At 42.0% G+C, this 15,882-nt stretch overlaps 1 non-coding gene across 1 annotated transcript; it reads right to left on the reverse strand.

The window, feature by feature from the left end:
* Positions 1-8,535: 8,535 nt before the first annotated feature.
* Positions 8,536-8,642, reverse strand: LOC116198299. The gene has a single exon (XR_004155238.1). It is a non-coding gene; the product is annotated as a small nucleolar RNA R71 (small nucleolar RNA).
* Between the last annotated feature and the right edge of the window lie 7,240 nt (positions 8,643-15,882).

The following is a 15,882-nucleotide window of genomic DNA, read 5'->3' on the forward strand; positions in this document are numbered from 1 at the left end:
TGTTGGCAACCTCATTCCCATAATCCCAGGGAACTCGACGGTCTTGGTATGGCTCCTTCGTAAGAACCTCGATAACGAATGGGACGTCAGATGTAAATGCATCATTTGGAGCATAATTGACAATAAAGGGAATTGAGGTCTTCTGCGCGTCTTCTTCCTCTTTGATAGAAGCGATGCTGATCATGTTGATAGAAGGTCCTGAACCTGATCCATGATCGGGGAAAGGGTTTGCGCGGACATTCGGTGGCTTCACTTCATTAAATGAGATTTGCCTTGCGTCGATCAACTCCTGAATTTTATTCCGGAGTGTCCAGCAATTGTCGAGGGTATGACCAAGAGCACCCCGATGGAATTCACAGTGTAAGTTCTGATTCTGCACTGCGGGGTCAAAGTTGGGACCAAGCGCTTCTGTTCTGATCTTGTTGCCTGCAAGAAGCTGCCTGAATATGTGAGAGAGAGGGGCTGGTAAAGTGGTGTACTGCTTACGTGGACGCGGTTGTGCAACTTTGTCCTGATAAGTTCTGGGGGCTGGAGCACGTTGAACCCACTGAGGAGATCTCGAAGCCGGGGGTCTACCTTGTTGAGCCTGAGCAGGAATATGCTGTTGCGGAAGTTGCGACTAGATAACAGTTGGCGGGGTTGGGAAATAAGCCTGCGATGTTTGGTAGGGCTGCACATAATGCACGGGATGTGCATATGCCTGGGGAGTCTGTAATGCAGGAGTATAGTCCACCGAAATCGGCTGTGAAGCCTGATATCCGGAGTTGACGGCGCCAATAGTCATGTCTTTGCTTCTCCTGGAGGTTCCAGCAGTCTGCTTCTTTGACGTCTCTCCATCCTTCTTCTTTGATGGGCCTTCGATTCTTCCTAACTTAACACCCATGTCAAGCTTCTTTCCTGCCTCGATCAAGTCCGAGAAGGAGGAAGTATGAGCCAGGAGATGTGAGTAATACGCGCCTCTGAGTGTGGAGTGGAACAGCTGAACTTGTTGTCGCTCAGTGATTGGAGGAATGTGCTTTGCTGCTCTTCCTCTCCATTCCGTTGCGTATGCTTCGAAAGCTTGACCCTCCTTCATCTCTGTCATGCTGAGATCGAGAAGGGTAGGAGGTGTTTCCGCACAAAATCGATACTGGTCGAGGAATTTCTGAGAAAGATCTGTCCATGTAGGGACATCGCCGGCTTTCAGGGTCATAAACCAATCTAGCGCCGATCCCATAAGACTATCTTGGAAAGTCTGAATGACGAATTCCTCATAATCCCAGTATGAGAGCATTTTGCTCTGATAATGACGGAGATGATGCCGAGGGTCTCTGGTCCCATCATATCTTTTGAACTCTGGAATTTTGATCTTAGGGGGCAGCCGCATGCCTGGAAAGAGATTCCAGTCACTGTCACTGAAATCGAAACGTGGGTTGCCTACTTGGAGGGCTCGAATGGTTTCCTCCATTCTCTTTATTCTCCTCTCCTGTTCATTCTCCGCTTCGAGAGGAACGTTTGTCGGTAGAGCTGGAGGGGCAGCCTGAGTAGGCGTGCCCGGTTCAGTGGGAGGAATGTTTAGGGGCGGTGGAGCAGGGTAAGAAAAGCTTATTTGGGGTTGTGGAGTTTGGAAAGGAAATTGGTCTGCAGTGGAAACAGGAGCCTGTGCGATCGTGACCGGAGGAACTGTCGGTGGTGGCACAGTATAGATTGGAGGATGCATTGACACGGTTAGCGGTGGCAGCGCATGCATAGTAGAGTCCGTGGATAAGAAAGCTGCTGGTGGCAACGGAATTGCTGTTGGAGCAGGTGATGGCGGTAAAGGATCATTGATCTGATGGACTGTTGGTGCAAATGCCATTGCCGAGAAAGATGCGTCTTCAGCCTCCGAAGCAAAGGTTGGAGTGACCATTGGATTTGGATCGACAATTGGTCTATGCTCCAGAGGCGGAGTAAAGCTCGATGAGGACTGATTCTGATTCCTGAGCATGGCCATGAGCTCAGTCATGTTGGTGGCCATGTTGGCCGCCAAGTGGTTCACCATTCCTTCTAACGCAGTAAAACGTGCGGACTCCACAAGGTTGGACGCCGTCTGTACTGTTTGTGGAGGATGTCCGATAGGGACGCCTGAATGAGCTGTAGATATGTCCGTGAGCATTACAGGTGATGTAACTTGTGTCAGTGGTGTTTGAGAATGTATCGGCGTTGGCAGAGTATCCTGTTCAAGAATGGCGGGTTGTTGGTCTTCTGCCATCCTTACTCGTGCACGAGTCGGATATCGATGTGACGCCAGTTGTTAGTACCTGTATGCGTAAGTGTATGAGTGTACTTATAGTGCTTTGACTATCTTCAAAATATAAATGACAGTATATGAATGCATGAGGTGCATAAGTTTGAAAATACTAATGCCATTACATCAGTTTGATTCATATTCTATAATTTATAAAGACAGTCTGTTTGAAAAGGAAACATAAACATTAAACCGCCAACTATTACAACCCGTAGCTGAGTGAACGCTGCGTGGGTCCGGTGCGGGGCAAAAGCGTTAACAAACTAAACCTAAGGATGAAAGACCTTGCGAGCTTTTGCCCGCGCTCGGTCCAGCATAGCGCTCAAACGCGCTATCTCCCTGTCTTGGTTCGCTATGCGTGTGCGAATCTGAGCCAACTCGCTCTGAAGCTCTCTGTGATCAGTGAGTTCTGCGCGAATATCCACAAGCTCACAACAGAGTCGATCTCGCTCTTCTCTGATGGACTGCAATTCTGTGCGCATGACTCCTTGGACTGAGCTCTCCGCGTCTGGAATGTCTGCATGCGGTGCGTGAGGAATCCGCGGCAAATGTCGTTGACGAACGGGTGTGAGTCCCTGTGGATGGAATTACGCCACATATGCTACGGTAGCTGAGAAAGCTAGTTCGTCGTCGGTAGGGTGCTCCGGGAAATAGAGCTCTTGAACGGTGCGCGTGTTCCATAAACGTTGAACTTCTCTAATCCGCAGAACCCTATCTGGAAGTAAAGTTATAATATCCGTTCACATGAAGCGGTGTGGAGTGCGATCTGCCTCTCTAGGAATATCCTGTAAGCCGCCAAGTTGTCTGATGACTCGGGCTGGGAAAACAAGTGTGCTCCCTAAGTGACTGATCAGAGGAAGTCCTATGACTGAAGGGCATCCAATGGTCATGGGTCCACCGGGATTCCAGCGAGCAGCCCACAAAAACTGTGCCGGGGTGAGTCTCTTGAAGAACTGGATCCAATCGGTGTAGTCGCGATCGGAGGGCCGAAACACTTGAAGTAGGCGAGCGATGAGCGAACGCTCGTCAGTGATGTAGGAAAAGGGATGTGATGAGCAGAACGGCCTGATGTGTGCGAGGAGCCAAATCTGAAGAAGATGCGGAGCTCCTCTCATTCTACCACGTCGATCCTCTCGTACATAGTCAAGAGACCGAATGGTCTCAGCCAAGACGGCTTCTACATAGCTACGGCCTCCTACCACTTGGAGGATGACTTGGGCAAGTGCCCCGTCTATGAGGTTCGACGAGTGGGGGAATAGGATGGTCCCAAAGATGAGCAAGAGGAACCCGTGACAGGCGTCACGCTGGTACGATTCTCCCCTGGCATTGAGAGAACGAACATGTATGAAGTCTATGAGCCATGCGGTCCTAACGCTATGCTCCCCTCCATGCTGAAGCTCAAGACGAATTTCTTCCTCGCGGAGATCTAAGAGGATGGCGAGTCTACTCTGTATCGTGGCGAACTGGTTGGGCGCCACGATGTCGAGGGTCGGCATGGGTCGCTGAATGAGTGCCGCGTACTCCTCTACTGTGGGAGCTAGCTCTGACCCCTTTTACGGACCCGAATGTGGACTCCCGTCGGGGCCCGCATTGCGCGCTTTTGGATCGCGCGGCTTGGGAGTGTCCACCTTCCCGTGGGGACGCGTGACGGACACGCGTGAGAGAAGGAGTCGCCACTTATCATTTTACGACCCGTAGGTCGAGGGCGGATAAGTTACCCGGGTCTAGGGTTATGGAACAACTAGTTTGTTGTTAAGGCATTGATCTGTGCGGAGCCGGAAAATCCGTGTTCGGGGGTTCATGTTACGTGCGGGCCTATATCCCGCACGCCCTTTCGGTACTCTGGTTTGCTAGGCTTGCATTTTTGTTTTATTTACCGCATGAATTAGGCTGCACTCGGCTCACACGTTTTGACACCGTAGATTCGGTGAATTAAACGATGTCGGTTGAGAAGCCGAGAGAGAAGTAAACCCGTATGTCGGGGAATTGCTTCACAATCTTGCGTTACAGTTCATCGAACCATGGAGGTTGAATCCCTGCGTGAACCAAAACCGCGAGATCTTGGATTTACTTGTGTCTGGGCAAGCACTAGACCGATTCGATTAATTCGACTCTCGGACCATTCGCTCACCGACTGGAATTCTTACAGAACAAATGTACAAAATAAAAGTCCTTACAATGCTCTCGAAAACAATAAATACAAATTACAAAAGGGTCGAATTCCAGTCGTTTCGCGTTCGGTTATTATTCCACTCTAACTCACCATGAGTTTAGGGAAAAGACCGAAGAACTGTAATTCAATGGACGCTCTCACTGAATAGGGCGTTGGACCTTGTGAGTGTTGATTAGGGCGTTGAACCCTAATATTATTCGGCCTAGGGATCAGGCTCGACCCGCATGGCAAACAGGTGCGGAAAGATAACACGCAACATCTTAATAATAGACAAAGTGTTTGTTATTATCGAGTGTACGTGTTTTAACAAGTTGTTAATCCGGGGTATTTTTGGCATGCAAATCCTACCCTAGACAAACCAGCACGTGCCAATGTTTTAGCATTCGGCTTTGTTTTGAGAACCTGACAAAGAGAGTCAAATCTCATGTGTGTGGATTGATTTTACAGTTGTTCTGTATTGTGACACTGAATTTCCACTGAATTAGCCAAACTCGTGTTTTGACTCTAGATTTGGAATCTAGAATTCCTCCTAACCATTATCTAGTGTTTGGTTAGGTCGAGTGAAAGGTTAATCAGCATTTTGCATGTTTTCTGACAGAGATAACCGTTCTAATTACCCGAGTCTATGTTAGGATGACAGAAACTCATCAGTTAGATAAGAAAAGGCTATGCAGATGAACCTGCACCTGAATAGGTAGCCCGTTCTTATCCCGTACTGTAGTGTTTCTGTCATGCTAACCTTAAGAGTGTCGTTGAATTGTGAAATGACGATTTTGCCCTTTATTTGAAAATTGTTTTCAGAAAAGGGGAAACATCGCAGTGCGGGCCACCTCGGCCTGTAGCCGGTGTCGACCAATTCCCTGGATCGTCCAGGGTTGTGCAAGAACCCCGAAAAAGCCAAAGAACCGGTCGATCTGCCCGGAAGTGATCTAGAAAGATCTTCTGTATCCTGACCTGAGCTACCTAGAATCAGGTAAAAACTCAAGTTGAGACACAGAAGCCCTTCTCAGACGTCCATGCTACATCGGACAGCGCGTTTCGGGTTTTGAAATTGATAAGTTTGAAAAGGGCACCAACGTCATTTGACAACTCATTGACGCGAGTTATCAGTTAATGGCCAATTCGTGTAAACTTTATCAGTGTAAAGTGGGTTTAATAATGTGAGCGTCCCGATTAACCCGTTTGTGGAATTAATGCTTAAGGGTTGTGCCGAATGCATTAATTGTGAAAACGATTCACGACTCGACGACCAAGACGATTCCATAAGGATCGAGGATAATTTGGTCCAATGACCGAAACTACCCTCATAACCGAATGGGCCCGAATGAGTCATCGATACCCGAATCCATGCATGCTTTGTTTTGAAAAGACATTTTCATGCGATATTGCGACGATAATGTAAATTGCAAATTACACGAAAGCCGAGAACGAACTCAAAACGGGAAGAGGAAGCCTCAAGCAACCCGTACGAGTCTAAGAGGCTCTCGGTTACTTCTCCTTGGAGATAGCCGAGAGGTCCCATGGTCCGAATGGGATTCCACGAGATTTCCCCATCTTGTTTCGAATCATTTCTCGCATGCTTAAGCGATAAACATGATAAATGACACGATTAAACGAAAGTCGGTATTGCCATGACTTGACTAACGCATTCGAACATGCAAACATGCACAAGCAAGTTATTTAAAGAATCGATAAAACAATACCGACTTCATGCACGTAAGAAAACACGAGAAAACTCGGGAATCAAGCTTGGATCGGGCTAAGAAGGCCGATCTTAACCTGAGGAAAGCAAGCCAAGCCTCGGTCACCTCTTCTTGAGGCAAACCCGAGAGCTCTTTTGCTTATTTCAGGTCGGGAAGGTCTTCCGCGGGTCGATCCAAACATTTCCCGACATGCTAACATGTTATATGATGATGAACATGCATAATATAACAAGAAAGTATATAAAAATTAAGTCTTGCAAGTTAAACATGCATAAAACGCCATATTACTCCATAGCCATGCAAATAATGTAAAGAGCCCTAACTCCTCTAAGTCAAGAGTGATTTACCTAGCCTCGGGATACGAGGAAAGAGTCGGGGAAGTGTTCGAGAGTCGGGTGACTCGGTTGAACGCTTGGAAGGATGCTCGGGTGCAAAGGATGCACGTTCGGGGAGCTAGGTGCACGAGGAATGCGGCTGGAATGCACGGGAGACGCACGGCGTGCGCGGGGCGCGGGTGATAAGGGCATATTATACTCATATTTTATTGTGCAATTCATGTTAAATTATTATTAATTTTATAGAAATTATAAGAAGTCGGTGCTTAATTATGTGTAATTTGATATTGTAGGTCTTTGAGGATTTAGATGGAATTACGAGCAATATTGAGGAGTTTTGCGCAATTTGGAGCCAGCATATATCTTTCGGAAATCTTTTTTTTTGTTGTGGATATAAATACTCCTCATAACAAGATTAGGAAATCCTAGGGGGGGAGCCATCTTTCACCATTCTTTTAACCTAGAGAGTTTTTGGAGAGGGTCTTGTCTGGAGCCGTCACCTGGATCAATTGATTTGAAGCGAAGAATTGTGGAAGAGATAATTCCTTAAAGGAATTGTTGGGTTTTTGTTTAGGATTCAATATCTTGAGTTTACTGCTGAATATGAATTCTATTGCAATGACTCCTTGGAATTATAATTGTGTTTTCAATTCCATGATATTCTAAGCTTCTTTTGTGGGAATATGATGAAACCCTAGGTAGCTAATATGATGATTGTCGCCATGTTATAGGATTAATAGATGTGTTGATGATTCATGATTGCAATTCCTATAATTTCAATTTTAATTCTTAATTGGTTATAATTGTTAGAAACACTATTGATACGGGAGTTGATATAGTGTTTGTTAGGAATTCTTGATTAGACTAATTAGTTAAATGCGATAGCTGCGTTAATTAGTTTAATTAGAGATTATCCAGGGATTAATGCAATGTTTCTAGTTAGTTATTCGCTAAGACATTAGGGATAATTAATTTAGGGCATTAGACAATCATAGCACTGGAAGGTGTATGATTATAATTTAGAGTCCACTATTAATTAGAGATGCGGGAGCTGATTGATTAATTAGAGGTTTAAGACTTTAATTTTAAAGGCTTGATAAACTCACTTGAATAATCACATAGCTATCAGTCTATATAACATGATGGCAATCTGATTAGTGAAACTAGGGTGGATTCTGTTTTTCCCACTTTCAATTGATATATTTTCGTACAATTCTCTTTCTGCTCTTTGTGACGATTTAGGTTGATTAGTAGTTAATTAGTTAATTCTCTTAATTTGATTGCTTAGATAATAATAGAATCTAATATAGGTTTAGTACTTAATTAATCCTTGTGGGATCGACACTCTATTCATCACTATATTACTTGATCTGACCCAGTACACTTGCTGGTAGAATTTGAGCTTATTTTTATATATATTTGCAAAGGGATCAAGTTTTTGGCGCCGTTGCCGGGGATTAACTTAATATTAGACCACCTTTAGTTCTATTGTTAATTTAGGCGCACTTTACTGTGTGTTTATTTCTTGTTCTCTTTGCAGGTATTCTATGCGCAGGAGTAGAAGTGCTGAACTTCTACCATTAGATCCTGAGATAGAGCGCACCTTGCATCGGTTGAGAGAGAGAGAACAGAAGAAGGGAAGAATTGCAGGTAGTTGAGATGGCAGATGATGACATCAACCGCCAAATACAGGGTGCTGCCAGAGCACTTCGAGACTATGCAGTACCTACTATTATGGGTTCTGCGATCAGAAGGCCCACTATTCCAGCTAATAACTTTGAACTGAAGCCAGCACTCATCCAGATGGTTCAATCAAATCAGTTTGGAGGATATCCCAACGAGAGTCCTGATGAGCATATTGCAGGATTCCTCCAATACTGTAACACGGTAAAGATGAATAATGTCACTGATGATGTTATTAGATTACAGCTTTTTCCTTTCTCGCTTAGGGATAAAGCGAGAGCTTGGTTCAATTCACTGCCACAAGAGTCCATCACCACCTGGGCCGACCTTTCATCTAAGTTTCTCAGGAGATTTTTCCCACCAGCTAGGACTGCAAGATTGAGGAACGAAATCACTAACTTCACCAAGTTCAATGGTGAATCACTTTATGAGGCATGGGAGAGATTCAAGGAGGCAATCAGAAAGTGCCCACATCACGGATTGCCAGATAATCTCCTAATTGAGGTCTTCTATCTTAGCCTGGATGATACATTGAGGTCTCTAGTAGATGCTGCAGCAGGAGGCGCACTGATGGGTAAGAATTATGATGAAGCAAGTGCTTTGATAGAAGAGATGGCCTCCAGTGCACATAATTGGCAGAATGAAAGAAGTAAATCAAGAGTGGCATCAGTCAATGACATGGACACTATTGCTAATTTGACAACCCAGATTTCAGCTCTCACTACCCAGGTAAGTAAACTCACCTCAGCACATTCTTTTAATACTAATCAGGTTGCTTTTTGTGAGTTGTGTTCAGGACCACATTCGACTCTTGAATGCATGTCTGGAAATCCCTCGGCTTCACCCAATGGAGAGCAAGTGAACTTTGTCAACAACTTCCAACGGAGTAATCAAGGGCCTTATTCGAACACTTACAATCCCGGGTGGCGTAATCATCCTAATTTCTCATGGAGGAATGAGAATAATGCACTTAAACCGCCACCTGGATTCCAAAAGCAAGGCCCTGCTCAGAATGCTCCACCTCAGCAAAGTCAGTCGAGAATGGAAGAGCTCATGTTGAGCTATATGCAAAAGACTGACACCATGCTACAGAATCAACAAGCCACTATTCGAAACCTAGAGGGTCAGATTAGTCAGATTTCTCAGCAATTGAGTAATAGACCATCAGGGTCTTTACCCAGCAACACTGAAGAGAACCCCAAGGGTGTCAATGCTATAATGCTGAGGAGTGGCAAGGAATTGGAAATAGTCAATAGAAAAGCTCAAACTCAGGAGGAGAGTCCGGAGAAAGACAAAGGTAAGCAAAAGGTGGAGGAACCAAGGCAGAAGTCACTAGGGGTGAAACCGTATGTTCCTCCTGTCCCTTTTCCAGGAAGATTGAAGCAACAACAGTTGGACGCCCAATTTGCTAAATTCCTAGATGTTTTTAAAAAGCTGCAAATCAACATTCCATTTGCAGAAGCACTCCAGCAGATGCCTTCATATGCTAGATTCATGAAGGATCTGCTCACTAAAAAGAGGAAGTTTGATGGGAGTGAGCCTGTGATGCTTACAGGAGAGTGTTCTATGATTCTCCAAAAGGACTTGCCTAACTTACCACGCAAACAAAGAGATCAGGGGAGTTTCACTGTTCCTTGTACTATAGGGAATTTTCATTTTGAGAACGTTCTTATTGATTCAGGTGCAAGTATAAATTTAATGCCTCTGTCTATTTTCAGGAAACTTGGACTTGGAGAATGCAAGAAAACTCATATTACCTTGCAACTTGCTGACAGGAGTATCAAATATCCAAAGGGTATTGTTGAGAATGTCCTGGTGAAGGTAGACAAATTCATATTTCCAGTCGACTTCATAGTCTTGGAGATGGAGGAGGACAGAGAGGTGCCCATGATCCTTGGCAGACCGTTCCTTGCGACAGGTAAAGCATTAATAGATGTGGAACAAGGTAAGCTCACTTTAAGAGTTATGAATGAACAAATAACTTTTAATGTTTATGACGCCATAAAGAAATTTGATGATGGCAAATCATGTTACACCATTGATATTATTGATGAGCTTATCTCTGAGTCTGTGGAGAAGAAAGCAGGTGTGGATACAATGGAATCAGTCCTTAGGGATCTGGACGATTGGAGTGATGATGATGAGCATGAGGAAGAATCTGTGGAGAAGGTATCAGAAATCAAGGCTCGCTACTATGAGGAGCTGGGCACTAGTGCGACAAAACCAGTATCATCTTTGACACAGTCCCCGGTGCTAGAACTTAAACCATTGCCTAGCCATTTAAAATATGCCTATCTTGGAATAGATGATACTTTGCCAATAATTATCTCTTCTTCCTTGACAGGTGATCAGGAGCAACAGCTCCTAAGCGTGCTGAGAGAGCACAAGGAGGCAATAGGATGGACTATTGCAGATATCAAAGGGATCAGCCCTTTGATTTGCACTCACAGGATAATGTTGGAAGCTGAGTGCAAACCCATAGTGCAACCACAAGGCGACTTAACCCAACTCTCAAAGAGGTAGTGAAGAAAGAAGTGCTTAAACTGTTGGATGCAGGTATTATCTATCCTATCTCAGATAGTAAATGGGTTAGTCCTGTTCAAGTAGTGCCCAAAAAGGGTGGTATGACTGTGGTTAAAAATGAGGTCAATAAATTAATCCCGACTCGTACTGTGACTGGGTGGAGAGTTTGTATAGATTACAGGAAACTAAATGATGCTACCCGTAAAGACCATTTCCCCCTCCCCTTCATTGATCAGATGCTAGAAAAACTTGCAGGGCATGATTATTATTGTTTTCTAGATGGTTATTCTGGTTACAATCAGATTCATATAGCACCCGAGGACCAGGAGAAAACCACATTTACTTGTCCTTATGGCACTTTTGCCTTTAGGAGAATGCCTTTCGGTCTCTGTAATGCACCTGCCACTTTCCAGAGGTGCATGATGTCTATATTTTCTGACATGTTAGAGAATTTTATTGAAATATTTATGGATGATTTCTCTGTTTTTGGGAAGTCATTTGAATCTTGTCTGACAAATTTAGGCTGTGTGCTTAAAAGATGTAAGGAGACTAATCTGCTTCTGAACTGGGAGAAATGTCATTTTATGGTAAGAGAGGGTATAGTCTTAGGTCACAAGGTGTCAAAGAAAGGGATTGAAGTTGATCGAGCAAAAGTGGAGATAATAGAGAAGTTGCCACCACCCACTTCAACAAAAGGAGTAAGGAGCTTCTTAGGACATGCTGGCTTCTACAGGAGATTTATCAAGGACTTTTCTAAAATCTCTAGACCTCTTTGTAATTTACTTGAAAAAGATTCTGCTTTTGTTTTTAATGACAATTGTTTGCAGGCATTCAATTTATTGAAGGAGAAACTCACTTCTGCACCAGTGATCGTTGCACCTAATTGGGAGCTTCCGTTTGAGCTGATGTGTGATGCCAGCGACTATGCTGTAGGAGCAGTACTTGGGCAAAGGAGAGGTAAGGTATTTCATGCAATATACTATGCTAGTAGAACTTTAAATGAGGCCCAAAAGAACTATGCCACAACTGAAAAGGAGCTTTTAGCAGTCATATTTGCATGTGACAAGTTTCGGCCTTATCTGATAGGTTCTAAGATCATAGTATACACAGACCATGCTGCCCTGAAATATTTGTTTGCCAAAGCTGATGCTAAACCTAGGCTAATTCGTTGGATTCTACTGCTACAAGAATTTGACCTGGAAATTAGAGACACAAAAGGAACTGAAAATGTAGTGGCTGATCACTTATCCCGTTTGGAATCTGATTGTTTAGATTCACCCATTAATGAAAAGTTCCCTGATGAACAATTGCATGTAGCAGAAATCCAAGGATTACCTTGGTATGCTGATATAGTCAATTACATGGTTAGCAACATCACACCATATGGTTTGTCATCTCAACAGAAAAAGAAATTTTTGCATGATGTGAAATACTATTTTTGGGATGAACCATATCTGTTTAAATATTGTGCTGACCAAGTAATTAGACGCTGTGTGCCTGAAACTGAACAACTTAGCATAATACAACACTGTCATTCTAAGGAAGCAGGAGGCCACTTTGGTGTGGAAAGAACTGCAACTAAGATCTTATCTTGTGGATTTTATTGGCCTAGAGTATTTCATGATTGCAGGAATTACATTATGTCTTGTGCTCCATGCCAAAGAACTGGCAATATTTCTAGGAGACATGAAGTACCACAAAATAGCATTCTTGTAATTGAGCTTTTTGATGTGTGGGGAATAGACTTTATGGGTCCTTTTCCCTCTTCTTTTTCAAATAAATATATTCTTGTGGCTGTTGATTATGTTTCAAAATGGGTAGAAGCAGTTGCTCTACAAAGTAATGATGCCAGAGTTGTAATCAGATTTTTGAAAAAGAACATCTTTTCAAGATTTGGGGTACCTAGAGCCATTATAAGTGATGGGGGATCACATTTTTGCAATCGGCAATTTGAAAAATTATTATCAAAATATGGAGTTACTCATAAAATTGCCACCCCTTATCATCCACAGACTTGTGGACAGGTTGAGGTGTCCAATAGGGGAATAAAGCGTATCTTAGAGAAAACAGTCAATGCATCTAGGAAAGATTGGTCTTTAAAACTTGATGATGCATTGTGGGCTTACAGGACAGCTTTCAAAACCCCCATAGGAATGTCCCCATACAAGATTGTTTATGGTAAATCATGTCACCTACCAGTAGAGCTTGAGCACAAAGCATATTGGGCCATAAAATACCTTAACTTTGATTTACAAGCTGCAGGTGAAAAGAGATTGCTCCAATTGAATCAGATGGCTGAGATGAGAGAGGAAGCATATGAAAATGCTAGGATATACAAGGAGCGAGCCAAGCGATGGCATGATAGGAACATCCTAAAGCGAGAGTTTTTGCCTGGTCAGAAAGTCCTATTATACAACTCTCGCTTGAAGTTGTTCCCAGGTAAGTTAAAATCTCGATGGTCTGGACCATTTGTTATTTCTAATGTTTTTCCCTATGGTGCAGTTGAGCTGAAGTCAGAAGATGACCGCACTTTTAAAGTAAACGGTCATCTTCTCAAGCATTACTTTGAAGGGGAAAATATTGATGGTGATGCCACTACGGTGGATCTAGCAAATTCGGTTGAAGAATTGGAAAAGTCGAACTAGCGACTATAAACTAAGTGCTTCATGGGAGGCAGCCCATGTCTGAGAGCTAAAGTCCCTGTTGGCTCTCAATTCTTTTGCTTCATTTGTTTTATTTTGATTTGCTGTTGGTTTGTACTTTATCAAGCACCCACTCATTGGGTAGACTTGGGATATTTGCTATTTGATTGTTTTAGTTAAGATGGATTATCTGCTATTTTTGTTCTTTTTGTTGTTTTCTTTTTGTTTTTGAAGCCAGGGTGGATAACAACTGCTGACTCTCTCTATTGCTATACCAGTTGGAACTCCAATTGCTTCAACTTAATTTTTCGAAACCGGGGAAGTACTAGTATCTCTTTTTCTCTTATGTTCTTTATTTTTATTTTCGTTTTACTAGAGCTACATTAGGAACAGTGAGGACACTGTTTAATCTAAGTGTGGGGAAGGGAGATACTAAACAGATGGAGTATAAAATTGAGTATAGTGTTGATGTCTGAATTCTGTGATTTAATTTGTTACTCATGACATCTGATGCCTGTCTTTGTTGATAAATAGTTATACTTCCCTGTCACCTTGAATTATAATTGTCCTTAAGTTATCTGGCAATTGTTAGGCCAAATTCTTTTTTTTTTTTTAAATTTTTTTTAATTATTGAAATCTAGAGATTGTACGAAGAATACTGTTGATAGCATTTGTTCAGGAATTGTTTGAAAAAAATTGACTCACTTAGGCGCCCTACTCACCACTGTTGTGATTTTTGTACTTAGTTAAAATTAATTAGTCAAATCTTTAGAAATCAAATTTACCTAGTTTTTAGCCCTAGAGTTTGAAGTTTAAGAGTCGGTCAAGTCCTTAAGTGAAAAATAAACAGGTCTACTTCTAAGCAAAGTTAGTTAGTATATCCTCTTTTTAATTATTCTAATAGCACTTTAACATTTAGTGAAAGAGGTAGAAGAAGCTTTGTACTTAGTGATTCCTATAAAAGAAGTCTGAAAAGTGTTAGTGAGCATTCAAAAAAAAAAAAAGCAAGCATAGCCTTTACTCCAATGACTCAAGAATTGAGTTATGAGTATCCTAACTTGAATGTTAGAGTGAGGAAGAGTTCGTAGGGGTCCCTTTAAAACCCGGTCACTTGGGTGATGAGCCCGGGATGTGCCGACTCAATGAACTCACTATAACGAGAAGAGCGGAAAGGCACAAGTTCAAACAAAAATTGGACTTGAAAAAAAAAAAAAATTTGCTTCTTAAACAGAAAGGAAAAATTGAATGCAAAAACAAAAAAATAAATTAAGACTTGTAATAAAAAGGAAGAAAACCTAGGGACGAAGCAGATACCATATGCTTTCACTACCTTGTTGACTTGCTTAGAGGGAAAATTAGAGGGATTATATGCCTGCTAACAGCTATGAAGTTTAAATGTGTATTTTTCCTTATAGGACTGAGTATTTACTTTTGAAATAGAAATCTTAGGCTAAACGCTTGGATTAAAATTTGCTTTCTCTAGATTAGCTGGTTAATTTCAACTGTAGTACTCTGATCACATGTTTCCAGTTTGGTTTGAGCAGTGGGCACCACAAAATAACGAGTAATAAATTATGAGATATCAAATGCTTAAATCAGTGAATATGAAAATTTGTACTCTCTCTGATAGATTTCTTTCCTTGGTCTTATTTATTTTGCTTGAGGACAAGCAAAAGTTCAAGTGTGGGGAAGTTGATAAGGGCATATTATACTCATATTTTATTGTGCAATTCATGTTAAATTATTATTAATTTTATAGAAATTATAAGAAGTCGGTGCTTAATTATGTGTAATTTGATATTGTAGGTCTTTGAGGATTTAGATGGAATTACGAGCAATATTGAGGAGTTTTGCGCAATTTGGAGCCAGCATATATCTTTCGGAAATCTTTTTTTTGTTGTGGATATAAATACTCCTCATAACAAGATTAGGAAACCCTAGGGGGGGAGCCATCTTTCACCATTCTTTTAACCTAGAGAGTTTTTGGAGAGGGTCTTGTCTGGAGCCGTCACCTGGATCAATTGATTTGAAGCGAAGAATTGTGGAAGAGATAATTCCTTAAAGGAATTGTTGGGTTTTTGTTTTAGGATTCAATATCTTGAGTTTACTGCTGAATATGAATTCTATTGCAATGACTCCTTGGAATTATAATTGTGTTTTCAATTCCATGATATTCTAAGCTTCTTTTGTGGGAATATGATGAAACCCTAGGTAGCTAATATGATGATTGTCGCCATGTTATAGGATTAATAGATGTGTTGATGATTCATGATTGCAATTCCTATAATTTCAATTTTAATTCTTAATTGGTTATAATTGTTAGAAACACTATTGATACGGGAGTTGATATAGTGTTTGTTAGGAATTCTTGATTAGACTAATTAGTTAAATGCGATAGCTGCGTTAATTAGTTTAATTAGAGATTATCCAGGGATTAATGCAATGTTTCTAGTTAGTTATTCGCTAAGACATTAGGGATAATTAATTTAGGGCATTAGACAATCATAGCACTGGAAGGTGTATGATTATAATTTAGAGTCCACTATTAATTAGAGAT

Source organism: Punica granatum, chromosome 2 (genome assembly GCF_007655135.1).
Source record: "Punica granatum isolate Tunisia-2019 chromosome 2, ASM765513v2, whole genome shotgun sequence".
Lineage (NCBI taxonomy): Eukaryota > Viridiplantae > Streptophyta > Magnoliopsida > Myrtales > Lythraceae > Punica > Punica granatum.